The sequence below is a fragment of the Myotis nattereri genome (genome assembly GCF_964212035.1).
Source record: "Myotis nattereri genome assembly, chromosome: 11".
Lineage (NCBI taxonomy): Eukaryota > Metazoa > Chordata > Mammalia > Chiroptera > Vespertilionidae > Myotis > Myotis nattereri.
Window position 1 is genome coordinate 36,872,674 of NC_138086.1, and position 14,972 is coordinate 36,887,645.

At 37.6% G+C, this 14,972-nt stretch overlaps 1 protein-coding gene across 2 annotated transcripts in view; it reads right to left on the reverse strand.

Annotated features, from left to right (window-relative positions):
* The window catches only part of SEMA3C (semaphorin 3C), a 166,467-nt gene that overhangs the window by 23,158 nt on the left and 128,337 nt on the right, over nucleotides 1-14,972 (reverse strand). The gene's annotated exons all lie outside the window — the stretch shown is intronic.

The window sequence follows — 14,972 nt, forward strand, 5'->3', positions numbered from 1 at the left end:
AAGTCCTGTTTTGAAAGGGTAAGAAAGGCACTTAGACATAAGATTACTGGCTTAGAATTTAAAATATTGTTCTTACATCATATAAACATTGCTTTAAGCATTAATTATGCCACGCTATGAATCAAATATATTTTAGGTTGAAAAGAAACCAGTTGAGATTTAGCAATGTGGGATTAAAGCACATTTTTGAGTGATGATTTGATCAAATGACAATACATTTCTTCCAAAATATGTTTTTAATAAAATAATGAGATCATCTTGATCATCAAGGCCTTATTCTTTAATGTATAAGCATGAACTTGTGAATTTTTAATTTGGAAAGGTAGATTACCACAGACACCGGAACACTTTGTAATTCTGTTGACAACTGTCCATGGGAAGAGTTAACTTGCACTGAGCTGTACAGGACTTTGCAACTAAGAATCACTTAGTGATGAAACCACAAATCACACATCTCATATCTCAAATTGTCCTTTTTTCTACATAAAAGATCCTCTTCATGCTTACAGTTTCTATTTTATGAACTTAATTAAAAGACTCAAACTAATTCTTAATGAAAAATAAACTGTACTTTAAAAGGTTACCAACTAAAATATTAAAACCTACTAAAAATTTTAAAAAAGTTTATATACACAAGAACAATATTGGGAGATTTTTCCAGAACAATCCTTAAATCTTGTGAGGATACAAAGTATCTGATCTTAGAAGCACCTGATCTCACAAGTTTCAAACTACATCCCATAACTTAAAATTCATTTCTTCAGCCAAACTCAAAAATAAGCAACAATACCAACGCTTTGCAGGCTCTAGGTGTAATTTAAACACTTTAAAAAAATTTAAATTGATTAGCTTCCTTGGAATGAGCCCTGGTAACAGTCTGTACTATCCTCCTGGAAAGTAAGTAATGAAATTATATGTTGGAAGTGAAAAAACACTTGAGGACGCCACATAGAAAGGTCACAATTGAAAAATTGATGAATGTGGTTGAGGTGTTTCCCAAATTCTATCCAGAGTTCATCACCAAGAATAGTGGAAACTTTGCAGAAATAAAACATGACGAAAAACCTAAAATGAAATCCTGGAAGTGAAAACAGGGCAGGGTGTGTGTGTATGTGTGTGATGGATGAGGGTGTAAAAACATCTTTGTTTCAGGCCCTGCTATCAGAAAGGTCACACTTTCTTGTTTTTTAAGAAGTCACAACAGAGTTTATGGGTCCCCGCTGCAGCTTGCAGGGATCACTGCCATTCCACATGACAGCAGTGGCCTCCTCCCCGAGGAGAGGCTGGGCAGAAACGGTTTAACCACAATCCCAAGCAAAACTACATGAAAGGAGATCTTGATTACAGGGGTTCCCAGAGATAAAACTATCAACCATGAAAATGATTAATAAGTATTCTCAAACGGGACAACTGGCTCTTAACTTATTATGAGAGAAAACTTTATATAGATCATCATTTCTTCTGAAAGAAGCCACAGCAGACATACTTTATTCATGCCATTTGTAAAATATTACAAAAATAGCAGCTATACAAATGGTCTAAAGAAAGGCAATGTAAAACTTGGTTTTTACTTATTTGTAATCAAAGCCGGAGCACCCCTTTTTATTGCTTGTCCTCCTATTTTAGTTTTGTTTGCTTGTTTATTTTGCTGCTAATGATGAGTTAATTTCTATTTCATTTTGATACTATTAAAGGAAAATACATATATTTTTTATCAAGTAAAACTGAATGTGAAGTTATGTGAAACTCTTGCAAAAATATAAGTATATTTAAGTATTGGTAACAATACTGAAAGTGGGGTCAACCAAGATGGCGGCATAGGTTAATGCCGGAGTTTGCTGCTTTGAACAACTACTTCAAAAGTGAAACTAAAAGACGGAACGGACATCACCCAGAACCACTGGAACGCTGGCTGAGTGGAAGTCCTACAACTAGGAGGAAAGAGAAACGCATATGGACACTCAGAGGAGGCGCAGTGCTGAAGTCAAATTCTGAGGTGCGGAGTGCGTGGAGCGGGCTGGCGGCGGAGGGCGCGGTTGGCGTTTTCAATCGGGAGGGAGTCGCAGACTCTGAGCTCCAGATCCGGGCGAGTCTTTAGGGACCCAGACTCAAACGGGAGAAGCGGGACTGCCTGGCTTCGGTCAGAGCGAGTGCAGCTTTCTCTCCGAGCTTTGCAGCCATTGCTGGGACTCAGAGAGGCAGAGCCCCTGGGGACAGGACTGAGAGCCGCCATACTGCTCTCTCCGGCCCACCCTGTTGATCCTGTGCGACCCGCCCCGCCCAAGCCCTGCACAGAGGCATTTGCCGGATAGCCTCAGGCAAACGCCAGATTAGCACCTCCCTAGAGGACAGAAGTTCTCTCACTGCAGACACAGCTGATTCTCATAGCCACTTGGCCTGGAGGTCAAACCCTCCCTGGAATTAGCTACAACAATCAAGATTTAACTATAAGACCACGAACAAAGACCACTAGGGGGTGCACCAAGGAAGCATAACAAAATGCGGAGACAAAGAAACAGGACAAAATTGTCAATGGACGATATAGAGTTCAGAACCACACTTTTAAGGTCTCTCAAGAACTGTTTAGAAGCCGCCGATAAACTTAATGAGATCTACAAGAAAACTAATGAGACCCTCGATCTTATATTGGGGAACCAACTAGAAATTAAGCATACACTGACTGAAATAAAGAATATTATACAGACTCCCGACAGCAGAACAGAGGAGCGCAAGAATCAAGTCAATGATTTGAAATGCAAGGAAGCAAAAAACACCCAACCGGAAAAGCAAAATGAAAAAAGAATCCAAAAATGCGAGGATAGTGTAAGGAGCCTCTGGGACAGCTTCAGGCGTACCAACATCAGAATTATAGGGGTGCCAGAAGATGAGAGAGAGCAAGATATTGAAAACCTATTTGAAGAAATAATGACAGAAAACGTCCCTCACCTGGTGAAAGAAATGGACTTACAGGTCCAAGAAGCGCGGAGAACCCCAAACAAAAGGAATCCAAAGAGGACCACACCAAGACACATCATAATTAAAATGCCAAGAGCAAAAGATAAAGAGAGAATCTTAAAAACAGCAAGAGAAAGAAACTCGGTTACCTACAAGAGAATACCCATACGACTGTCAGCTGATTTCTCAACAGAAACTTTGCAGGCCAGAAGGGAGTGGCAAGAAATATTCAAAGTGATGAGTACCAAGAACCTACAACCAAGATTACTTTATCCAGCAAAGCTATCATTCAGAATTGAAGGTCAGATAAAGAGCTTTACAGATAAGGAAAAGCTAAAGGAGTTCATCACCACCAAACCAGGATTATATGAAATGCTGAACGGTATCCTTTAAGAAGAGGAAGAGGAAGAAAAAGGTAAAGATACAAATTATGAACAACAAATATGCATCTATCAACAAGTGAATCTAAGAATCAAGTGAATAAATAATCCGATGAACAGAATGAACTGGTGATTATAATAGAATCAGGGACATAGAAAGGGAATGGACTGACTATTCTTGGGGGGAAAAGGGGTGTGGGAGATGCGGGAAGAGACTGGACAAAAATCGTGCACCTATGGATGAGGACAGTGGGTGGGGAGTGAGGGCGGAGGGTGGGGCGGGAACTGGGAGGAGGGGAGTTATGGGGGGAAAAAAGAGGAACAAATGTAATAATCTGAACAATAAAGATTTAATTAAAAAAAAACAATACTGAAAGTGAAGCTTAAATAAAATCATAGAAATGCAAGATCCACATACAGAAACAAATATTTATTGGATGCCCATTATGTGAGTGGCTCAATGATAAAAATGTATCGTTTAAATCTGCCTTTCAAGAAAAGAATATCCATTTAAATTCTTTTACTTTTCCATGTTTAGACTTGTATTGGTACTTTAGGAGCTTGCATTTCTGCAGAGTCCTTTATTACACTGATTAAGTTTTAATCAGTGCATAACAAATGAACACGTTTGTTCCTATTATAATTACACACATCAAAAGTTCTTTCTGCATAAATTAGAAGTCATTCCAATTTGTGGTTTTAAATATGAATGGAAGAGGTTTAAAAATCCCTGTATTATTGTTAATCATCACTATTAATAATGGTTAACCCAGGTTTATGAACATTCAACTTAAATAGTTTAGGGCATTGTTCGGCAAACTGCTGCTCGCGAGCCACATGCGGCTCTTTGGCCCCTTGAGTGTGGTTCTTCCACAAAATACCGACTTCTGTGCATGGGCCACGAAGTTTCAATCGTACTGTACGTGCGCGCCCACACATGGTATTTTGTGGAAGAGCCACACTCAAGAGGCCAAAGAGCCACATGTGGCTCACGAGCCGCAGTTTGCCGACCACTGGTTTAGGGGGACTTTCTTTAAGTAAAATAATACAAAAATACAAAAACAGAGTTGTTTGAGTCTTTCCCAATAGGTAAAAATGAGAAACTTTAAAACTATGATAAATCCACTGCTGATAATTAGCCTAATTTTCTAAGAAAAGATTCTATAACACTGGACATATTCTTTGTGATATATTCTTTAAATGATATATTTGTATGATACATTCTTTAAATCAAAGAAGTTCTGGTTATCCAATATCTATAATACCTTATTACTACAATTTTATCATTCAAGATCACTCTTTAAAAAAAATGTTTTTATTGATTTTTAGTGAGAGAAGAAGGGAGAGACTTCTCCATTGGCTGCCTCCTGCATGCCCCCCTACTGGGGACCAGGCCTGCTACCCTAGTATGTGCCCTGACCAGGAATTGAACTTATGACCTCTCTGTGCATGGGACGATGCTCAACCACCTGATCCACACTGGCCAGGGCAACAAAATGCTGGAATATTTATTTTTCAATTGAGTATAAGCAGACCTACCTCTCTGTTTTGTTTATTCATTGGACTTTCTTCTACCCTACCAAGATCATACTCATTCTGTTTTTCACATCCCCCCAAGTTTACCTTTCTACGCTCTATACTTTTTCTCTGTTCTAAGTACGATCACTCTCTTCAGGCATACCTTATTCAAATTAAAATCCAAACCACGTTCCCTGCTTCTTTGGATACACTGTAGCTTGGCACTATTGCATTCAAAAGTGGTGCTCAGAATTATACAGGTTTGTTTTTTTTTACGATGATGCCAGATCTCAGTGAGACTGGAATATTGAAGACATAGCAATAGTTCTAGTAAGTCAGTCAACAACTTAGGTGACTACACAGACTCTCTAGGACTTGGTGCCTCAGAAACAAATGTCCTAACTCTGGTGTACACCAGTTACAAGCCCCCACTCTGGATGCCTTTATATTTCTGCTCCTGTTACAAACTGCCCGATGCCCGCAAGCTCTGATTCAGATTCTCAAGAGACAGATTTAATTTGGCCCAACTTAATCATGACTAAAGCACATCATAGACCAATACTTAGTAGACAGTTCAGTTATCAAATGCTTACGTAACATTTAAATCTGTTGTGGTGCTGGGAAAGAGTCATATATGGAATTACCCATGACTCCTCCCTAACGAGATGGTTTCTTTCAAAAAGCAGTCTTGGTAGACACCTATAGTTTTTTTTTGAAAACAGACTCAAATCCTTTACTTCCTTATATAGGAAGTACTTTTGACATATCCTTGGGACTGTATTATCCACTACTATGTAAATAAATAGATTTGGATTATCTTCCATCCATTTTCACTCATTGATTCAATGTAATATTATTGAACACTTTCAGTGTGTCAGCCATTATATCAAGTATGTATGCAGAGATAAATAGGCATAGTGCTCAATATTTCACAGTTTAGAATTTATGGTTTTTTGAGTATCAGGTGTGTTCCCATTAATATGTTAGTCACTAAAAAAAGATGCATTTTAGAATGTTCATGAAACTCCCAATTCATTATGTCTATATAAAGCTGTCTCTGTGTCCTTTAGTTTGAAGATGATAATGTAGTCATCAAATGTCTTTCTTTTGGGGGTAGTAAGAATGGCATTCCTTGGGTGTACTCACAACATGAATCATTTTTATTGCACTGCAGAATTGGGATATTGTTTTTATTTCCTTGGGAAAAGCATCATACCTACAACAGAGTTACGGTGAAGCAGATTATCGTCCTTTTTTCCTTAAGCCTCAGTTTGCTTGTGTGTACATGTAAATGATAATTACACCTTTTGTGATGGATGCCTGTTACTAAGGCTTACCTAGAATCACCTCCCCTTCTTTTGACATTAACATGCTGAGACATTTGGGAAACCGCCCCCTTTTCATTTACATCTGCATAGTTGAGGAATGGTGTAACACTCTCCAGCTCAGGGAGACACACAGGACTGGTGCGGGTCCTACAGGGCATTCCTTTGCCTGTGATTCATGCAGGAGTGAGCACAGAACAAGTCAGGGCCCAGTGCTCCCTGAGAATTAGATAAGTGGAAACCTCTTTCTTTCCGAGTTCAGGGCTGTTAAAGACATAAATCTGAAGATGTTGGAGCCATCCTTGATGCCATATGCTGAGGATTTATGTTGTGAATATATTCAAGGAATGCCATTCTCACTACCCTCAGAAGGAAGACATTTAAAAACTACACATTCATCTTCAAATTAAAGGATACAGAGATGGCTTTATGTAGACATAGTAATTGGGAGTTTCATCGACATTCTAACATGCATATCGTCCAATGACTAACATTTTAATGGGAGCATACATAAATTCCTGACATCATTTTAGCACAGATTCAACTATGCCTGAGGCTGCCTCCTGCATTTCCCAGTGAACACACAAAAAGGAAAACACACATTTTTTAAAAAAAACTAGTTTGAGTAAGGTGTATGGGGTCACTTTCAGTTGAAATAATTCTAATTAATAAAAGCTACATGAATAATACATGGAAAGAGTTTAGCATGTCTGCAACATATTATGTCCTCCATAAGTGCAAGTTATTTTATATCTGTAGTTCAGCCACTTACTAAACTTTTGACATTATTGGAGTCACCATTTTTTAAATTCAATTTTCTCATCTATTCGGTATAGATAATAGACATACCTTGAATACATTCAAGCATTGTTACATAAATCAAGCAAGATGAATCTTATGTATTTTGAAGAATGTAAACCTACACACAAAGATAACACAATAGGCTCACCAACCCACATTAGTGATTTTAATTATCTTTTGTTTCGTTGAATTTTTAAAGAAATTCCCAAATGAGCTTCTTTTCTATTTTATATATTTTATGCCACCTAAGATTTTTCTTTCTAATGTAAGGAGCATAGTAATATTATCCTTAAACTTTTCCACTGTCTCCAGACAAGAGAACAGCTTGTATTTATAGCACAGCAAGTGCTGGCTGTCTCAAACAAGTGATCAAACATAGCTCATTACCCAGTGGGTCATGCCAATAGTCACTTGTATATCTAATCTGCTGAGTCTCATTTAAACTATAGTCCTTAGGGGGTTTCCCTAGACACAATTATAATGAAAAGTTTCAAATATGAAAATCAAGGCTTATATGTGATTAATAAAATAAATATCCACTTAATCTGCAAACATTACAATAATAATAAAACCTAGAACTGGCATGGATATAAGGAAATAGATGTTTTAAAACACTTTGGGTAGAAATATAATCAGAAAATTCTTTCTGGTGGGCAATAAGGCAGCTGGCCATGATGGACTAACTAATCCCAGAATAGGCTAACTGCAGTTAACAACTATAAAACTGGACAAACTGTATGAGGTAATTCTTTCTAGGAAATGAATAACAGCACAAGATTACAATAAGGGAAACTCATATGAAAATCTCTCTGATCACTCAACTATCTGCCTGGGAATAATTTCCCAATAGAGGTGTAAAAAGCTGGTGTGCAAGTAGTGCGTAGTGGTCCCACTGAGATGAGGAAAGTTTTGGGCAGCAGAAACTAATGAGTTCTGTGGCACATAATATCAAAGAGAGGGAGCTGCCAAGAAAGTGGGTTCCAAAGTCCCTGTAGAAATCTGCTGTGAGTCTGTAGCAGATTCCTGGCCTATATATTTGTAGGATTGAAACCACTCAAGGCTTAACAGACTGCAGCTGCTATAGGGAGAAGGGAATAGACAAATTATAGGTTCAACAGTTCTGGGGAAGAGCAATTCTTGGTGAAGTTGGAGTACCCTACCACAGTAGAAAGACCTCATTAATACCTTGTTAAAACTTTTGGCATTCAGTTGACACAAGAAATGCTGAGCCTAGAAGAGTAAGTGCCACATTCTAGAGTAAGACTTATGTTAAGCCTATTCTAACAAAACCTGAAACTCCAAGATCTGATAAGACATACAAGGGAGAAAGTTTGGTCCTTAAACTAAAGTGCAAAAACTGAAATGCAATATTAACTCCATAGACTTAATAGTAGAGATTGAAAGAAGAAAGAGTCAATGAACTTGAAGTCAAAGAAATAGAAATTACCCAGTTGCAAGAACACAGAGAAAAAAAGTTTGAAGAAAGTGAAAAGATTTTTGGGCATGTGACATTTTCAAATAGCCTAATATATGTGTAATTAGAGCTATGAAAGGAAAACAGGATATATTGAGGAAGAAAAAATATATGATAAAATAATGGTTGAAAACTTCCCCAATTTGATTAAAAAATGCTATGTTGAAGATGCAGGAATTCAGTGAGACCCAAGCTGAATATATATAAAAAGAACCATACCTAAGCACATTCTATTAAAACTTCTGAAAACAAAAAATGTAGGAAAAAAAACAACTTTGAAAGCAGTCAGAGAAAAAAGACATGTCATGAGAACAAGAAATATAATTATTGCTGACTTTTTATTAGAAACAATGGAGGCCAGAAAAAAATGGAATGACCTTTTTTTAAATGCTGGGGGGGGGGGGGGGAGGGAGAGTTAATCCAGAATTCTATATCCAGGGGAAAAAAATTTTTAAAAAATTAAGATGAAATAAAATATATTTTTAAAAAATATATTTTATTGATTTTTTTTACAAGAGGAAGGGACAGAGATAGAGACTTAGAAACATCGATGAGAGAGAAACATCGACCAGCTGCCTCCTGCACATCTCCCACTGGGGATGTGCCCGCAACCAAGGTACATGCCCTTGACCGGAATCGAACCTGGGACCTTTCAGTCCGCAGGCCGACGCTCTATCCACTGAGCCAAACCGGTTTCAGCGAAATAAAATATTTTTTAGACAAATAATTTTTAGGAAAATTTTTGCCAGCAGATCTGCATTTGAAGAAATGCTAAAGGATGCTTTTATTCTGAAAGTAAATAACACAAAATGGCAACTCGAGTTTATAGTAAGAGTAAAGAGAACCAGACATGACCCTCTTTCCATCAGAGCTGGTTGATTGGTTTGCAGATGTTTGTCACTGCTGCAGCCAGTTGCAAACATAAGAAAAATTGACGTAAGGACAAAGGTTTTTCCTACTCCCTGCTAAGGAGAACAGAGGCAAAAACTCAAAGAAAGGAGCTGGGGCCCTGGTCAAACCACATCTAAAACCACCCTATTATTGTGATTTTCAGTTAAATGAACTAATAAATCTTTAAGAAAAAGTCATCAAATAATGACATTTCTGAGAATTTTAAGTGAAGGTACTAATAAAATAAAACACCACCCACCCCCACCCAAAAATAACCCAGCAGAGCTACTTGTGATATGTGACGAAGTGAAAGAAAGTCAGTATTTAAGTATAATCCTTCTATATGAAAAGGGAATTATACTCTATTTTAAATTCAAGAATATTATCTTTGATTTGCAATTCTAAATTTTAAAAGATGTTTTTTTTTTTTTTTTTAATTTTCTTTGGAGGTAAAATCTGTCCGGACTTGAACTTGCTTGACTACAGAACCTGACCTGCATTTACTTGACACTATTTATGGTCTTTATTTATTATACGTGGTTTGAAGATTTCTGTCTGCAGAAATAGTACTGTTCATTTCAGGGGGTGCGGCCCAAGGTTCTGAAGCCACTTTACCTAATATATATGCACATGTTATCTTTTCACTTTCAAATACTTCTGAATCCCAAAAGACATTTAGTTTCAAATAAGAGAATATAAACAAGGATTGCTTTTCTTTACATTTTCTTTTCCCCCCCATTTATTTTCCACACTAAAAACATAAGCATATTAAATTTAAACAATAAAAATAATAATTTAAGAAATATAATTAAGCAAAACTATAGCTAAAAATCATGTTGTAGTTAAAACTAACATGACAAAAAAAGAAAGTAAATACTCAAAGCAGATCTATTAAAGCTACTTTGCTAATTCAGGACACTGCCATTGAGCCTGCCTAACAGCAGTTATATTAGAGGGGAGACAGCCAGTCAGTACTATTCCCCCACATGCTGAACACTGGGTGTGCATGTAACTGTGCTCTGCGATGGCTTTCTTTCTGCAGTTAGCTCTCAGGAGTAGATATCCACTCTTCATTAACAGCCGAGTCAATGGCAGTTCATACATCACTATTGAAAAAAATATATACCTACTCTACAATAGTGTCATCTATTTTCATTTTATCCATTCTGGTTTTACACTTGCAAATGCTGTGCACTTGGGCAAACCTGCCTCCTGCAATACACTTTATTTCTCTATAAAATGTGGATATAGTTTTTGCCTTACATACCTGACAAGGCTGTTCAAGATCAAAGGAGAGCACATATGTGAACCTTCCTTGTAACCTTTACAGACAGTATAATTACCTTTACTTCCACAGTCTGAAATTGTCCTTCCATAGTCCCACTCTTGACTTCTGACAAATTATTTGCTATTCTTATATACCCGTTCTTCACTTTTATCCGTAATTTCCAAACAAATGAAATGCCTCCCGTACATTCCCAGCAGACCCGTCTATGGTCTGTCCCTACATTTCCCCCTCTCAGTTTTTCTTACTATAGTGTACTCAAATTTAAGTAAGAATATAGAATAATTATGCACGTATTATTTTTTGCCTGTTTTCTTCCTCAAGAAAATGAACTATATGAAAGAAGGGCGCTTATGTCTAGTGAAAAGAATAGCATGAGGATTCCTAATCAAAATTAAAAAATATTTATGAATGCATATACACACACACAATACGTATATATCTACTGTATAGGTACATGTGCATATGTACCTACTAAATGCTTACTAATTTCTAGGCAGTACACTCAGGGTTTTACATAGATCATCTCTTTTAATCTTTAAAATAAGGCCATAAAGTAGTATAATTAAGGGAACTAGGGTTACATCTTACATCATTTGCTCAAGGTCATAGAACTATTAAGTGACAGAGGACAAGATTTAGACCTAGGTCCTTTGAATGTCAAACCAGGTTCCCTAATTCTTACCCTAGAATATATCCAAGAATAACCTATTATAAATATTCTAATAAGTTATTCTGTATTTAACAAGGTTTGGGAAAAATCCCAACCAAAATCATAATTGGTATTTATGAGGATAATCTCTGGAAATTTTAATTTGCCGTGTCTCACTGCCATATGCGTAACTTTATAGGTAAGCACACACATGCTTATAACTATTACTGCTGTAGAAAGTTTTAAATTTAGACATTTAATAGGTAGATGGAAAGTAGATATATAGGGCAAAGTTGAAACAAAAATCTTAAGGCCAATTACTAAAATGGCAATTATACAAGGAGTGACTAAATTTTAAGTTTTGATTGAGTTGAGGTTTACAAAAAAATCAGAAAACAGCAAAATGTGCCAATTAAAAAATTTGACCTAATTATTTATTCAACTGTCCTCATGAAATACATCTTCTATATCTAATGTATCAAAATGGGTTTAATAAGTTTACAATATAATGTCTGTTTATTATGGTTCTATAAACTAATTTTGTCTGTGAGGTTTAAGGAAAACATATAATTTAATATTACACTAAATGATATTCTATTAATATATATAATTATGGTTATTTCCTGGTGATATAGATAAAGAATACTCAAATAGGATCTCAGGAATCACTAAAATTAATTGTTTTATAATTTAGTAAATTACTAAAATGTATCTTTTACTTATATTTTGAAAACAAAAAAATGGACTTACTTTAAATAATGCAGGTATATGCCCTACGTAAGGTTTTACTGATGCAATACAGGAGGCAACAATTAAATTTCCGAAGATGCAAAATTGAAGTTAATGCTTTCTATTTAACCCTTTATGATTTGGGGAAGAATTACTGAGTTAATAAATTTTATGCTCACAAACTAACTGTTTTCCTGCACCATTTTTTAATGAGATAGGCTGTCTTGCATTTGTTTACAAAATTTAAACGACATACGGAAACCGGCTTAGAACATCCACCTAAGTTGCTGGGCGCTCAGGCAGAGAGAGAGGGGCACCCCCTCCTCACCTGCTTCATTGGGCACCTCCCAACCCACCACTGACTTGCCCATGTGAACCCCTTCCTGCTGCCTCCTGTTCACCTCTCATTCTTTCCCCTGGCGTGGCTGTTCTCCTCTCAAACGTTGCTGGTCAGTTAGGACACAGGATAATGAGGCAAGCCGCACATTACAGGGACATTCAGACAAAACTACCACATCTGACAATCTCACCGCTGCTCCTGTCCTGCCGGCCACTCTCTTTTCTCGAGTTCGCCATGATATTATTTCCTCTTATTCTCCTGTTACTTTCATGATCACTCTTTCTCCATCTTCTTCTTGGCAAGTACGTTTTATTTTCCTACCCCTTCAGTGAGCTCCCCAGAGTAAAATTCTTATCTGCATAGTCTCCTAGAGTGACCTCAAAGAATTGTCATGGATTCAGCTAACACCTCCATTGCCAGTGACTCCCCTATCTACACCTCCAGGACAGCCCTCTCTACCAAAGTGTTATCCATAATAACACCCTCTTGGAATTATCCATATCGATGGTCTAACAAATTTTTAACTCCATGTGAGACGGACCTGGTCTTGAATTTAATTACTGGTCCTAATAGCTTCTCAACCTAAGAAATCCATTCAACCTCTCAAAACCTTAATTTACACAACTGCGAAAGGTTGTCAATAATTCTATCTTATTGGGTTGCTGTGAGGTTTTAGTGAGATAATGTCTCTTAGGTAATAAATTCCGGCTCCGGTGAATGACAGGATAGGTGTGCCATTCAAAAGGGAATTCATTACTCTCCACATCTGCTTGCTGATTATAGTTCCCTTGGTCAGGGAGAAGTACTTCTTTCCAGGTGTTTGCCACGCCATTAATCTACAAAACTCTTAAGACACTTTTTTACCCTCCCATCTTTCCCAAAGAAATGTGTTATCATCTGATCCTTTCCTCTTCTTAAATATCTCTTGAACCTGATAATCTCTCTCAACCTCTCACTTTTAATCCCTGTTTTAATATAGGCTCTCATCATTTTTTGCCCAATATACAAAAACTCTTTTAACTGGCCTTTTTTTCTCTGTTCATAATGTATCCTCCTTGCCATTACCAAAGTGACCTATCTAAAATACAGATTGGCAAAAGGGACCCAAGATGGCTGCCGAGGGGACGGCAGACTGCAAGATAGTGTGAGTGAGAGAAAGGTGAGTGCGTGGATGAGCGGGAGAATCTGTATTTGTGAGTGAGGGACAGCTATATTCCACAGGCCTGTTGGGACCGGCAGACCAGGCTCCCCTGGCCGGGCAGCCTCTACTACTGCTGAAATCTCTCCCAGAGTGGCCGGCTCTGCCACAGAGACCACACCATCTTGAAGGGGAGAGCGGCTGTGATCAGAGGCTCAGCCTTACCTTCACCTGGGGAGACCTTGGATACCTCCTGGGACCCTACAACCACAATTCCTGGGGACCAGATGCCTCAGCTGTGAACCCGAGAACACCAAGACTCCAGCCTCCCCAGCCGCAGGCACCTAAGAAGTTTGTCCAGGGGGAGGCAAAGTGGTGCCAAATACGCGGACAGGTCCTGCGCCTTCTCACAGAGCAGAGAGAAGGAACAGCTGAATCGAATAACATCCACCCAAAATCGGCGAATTAAACACAGCTGGTGAGGCAATCCCTGGATGGAAAGGTCAGAGGTCGCCTAGTGAGAGCTCTGCCTCCTCAGATTCCTCTGGGTGTTTGTTGTTAGGGTATTTGTTGTTTGCATTTTGGATTAGTTGTTTGTTGTTTGCATTCATCTCTGGGTATTTGTTGTTTACATTTTTTGGATTAGTTGTTGGGTTTTTGGAGTTTTCTCCCCACATCCATATATTTTTCCCCCTTCTTTTTTTCTTTTCTTTTTTTTCTCTTTTACATGTTTTCCTTTTCTCTATATCATTTTTGCACTCTTTTTTCTCCCCTAATTATCTTTTCTCTGGTGGTCACCTTTATTTGGGTATTGGTATCGTGAATACATTTGTGTTTGCTGCCCTGTGCATTGTGTTGTGTCGTGTTGTATTTTGTGCCCTTACGTTAACATAGGAGAGAAACAAAATCACATACTTGTATTAATCGATGCAGAAAAAGCATCTGACAAAATCCAACACCCTTTCTTGATAAAAACTCTCAGGAAAGTGGGAAGAGAGGGATCATACCTTAACATAATAAAAGCCTTATTTGACAAACCTATAGCCAACATAATACTCAATGGGAAAATACAAAACTCATTTCCCCTAAGAATGGAACAAGACAGGGATGCCCGCTTTCACCACTTCTGTTCAATATAGTACTGGAAGTGCTAGCCATAGTGATCAGACAAGAAAAAATAAAAGACATCAAAATTGGAGAAGAAGTAAAACTGTCCTTCTTCACAGATGACAAGATACTATACATAGAAAACTCCAAAGATTCCATCAAAAAACTACTAGATCTAATAAGTGAATTCGGCAATGTAGCAGGATACAAAATTAACACCCAGAAATCTATGGTTATTTTATACACCAATAATGAACTCACAGAAAGAGAAACGAAAAAAACAATCCCATTTACCATTGCACCAAAAAAATTAAGATACATAGGGATAAACTTAACTAAGGAGGTAAAAGACCAGTACTCGTAAAACTACAGGACAT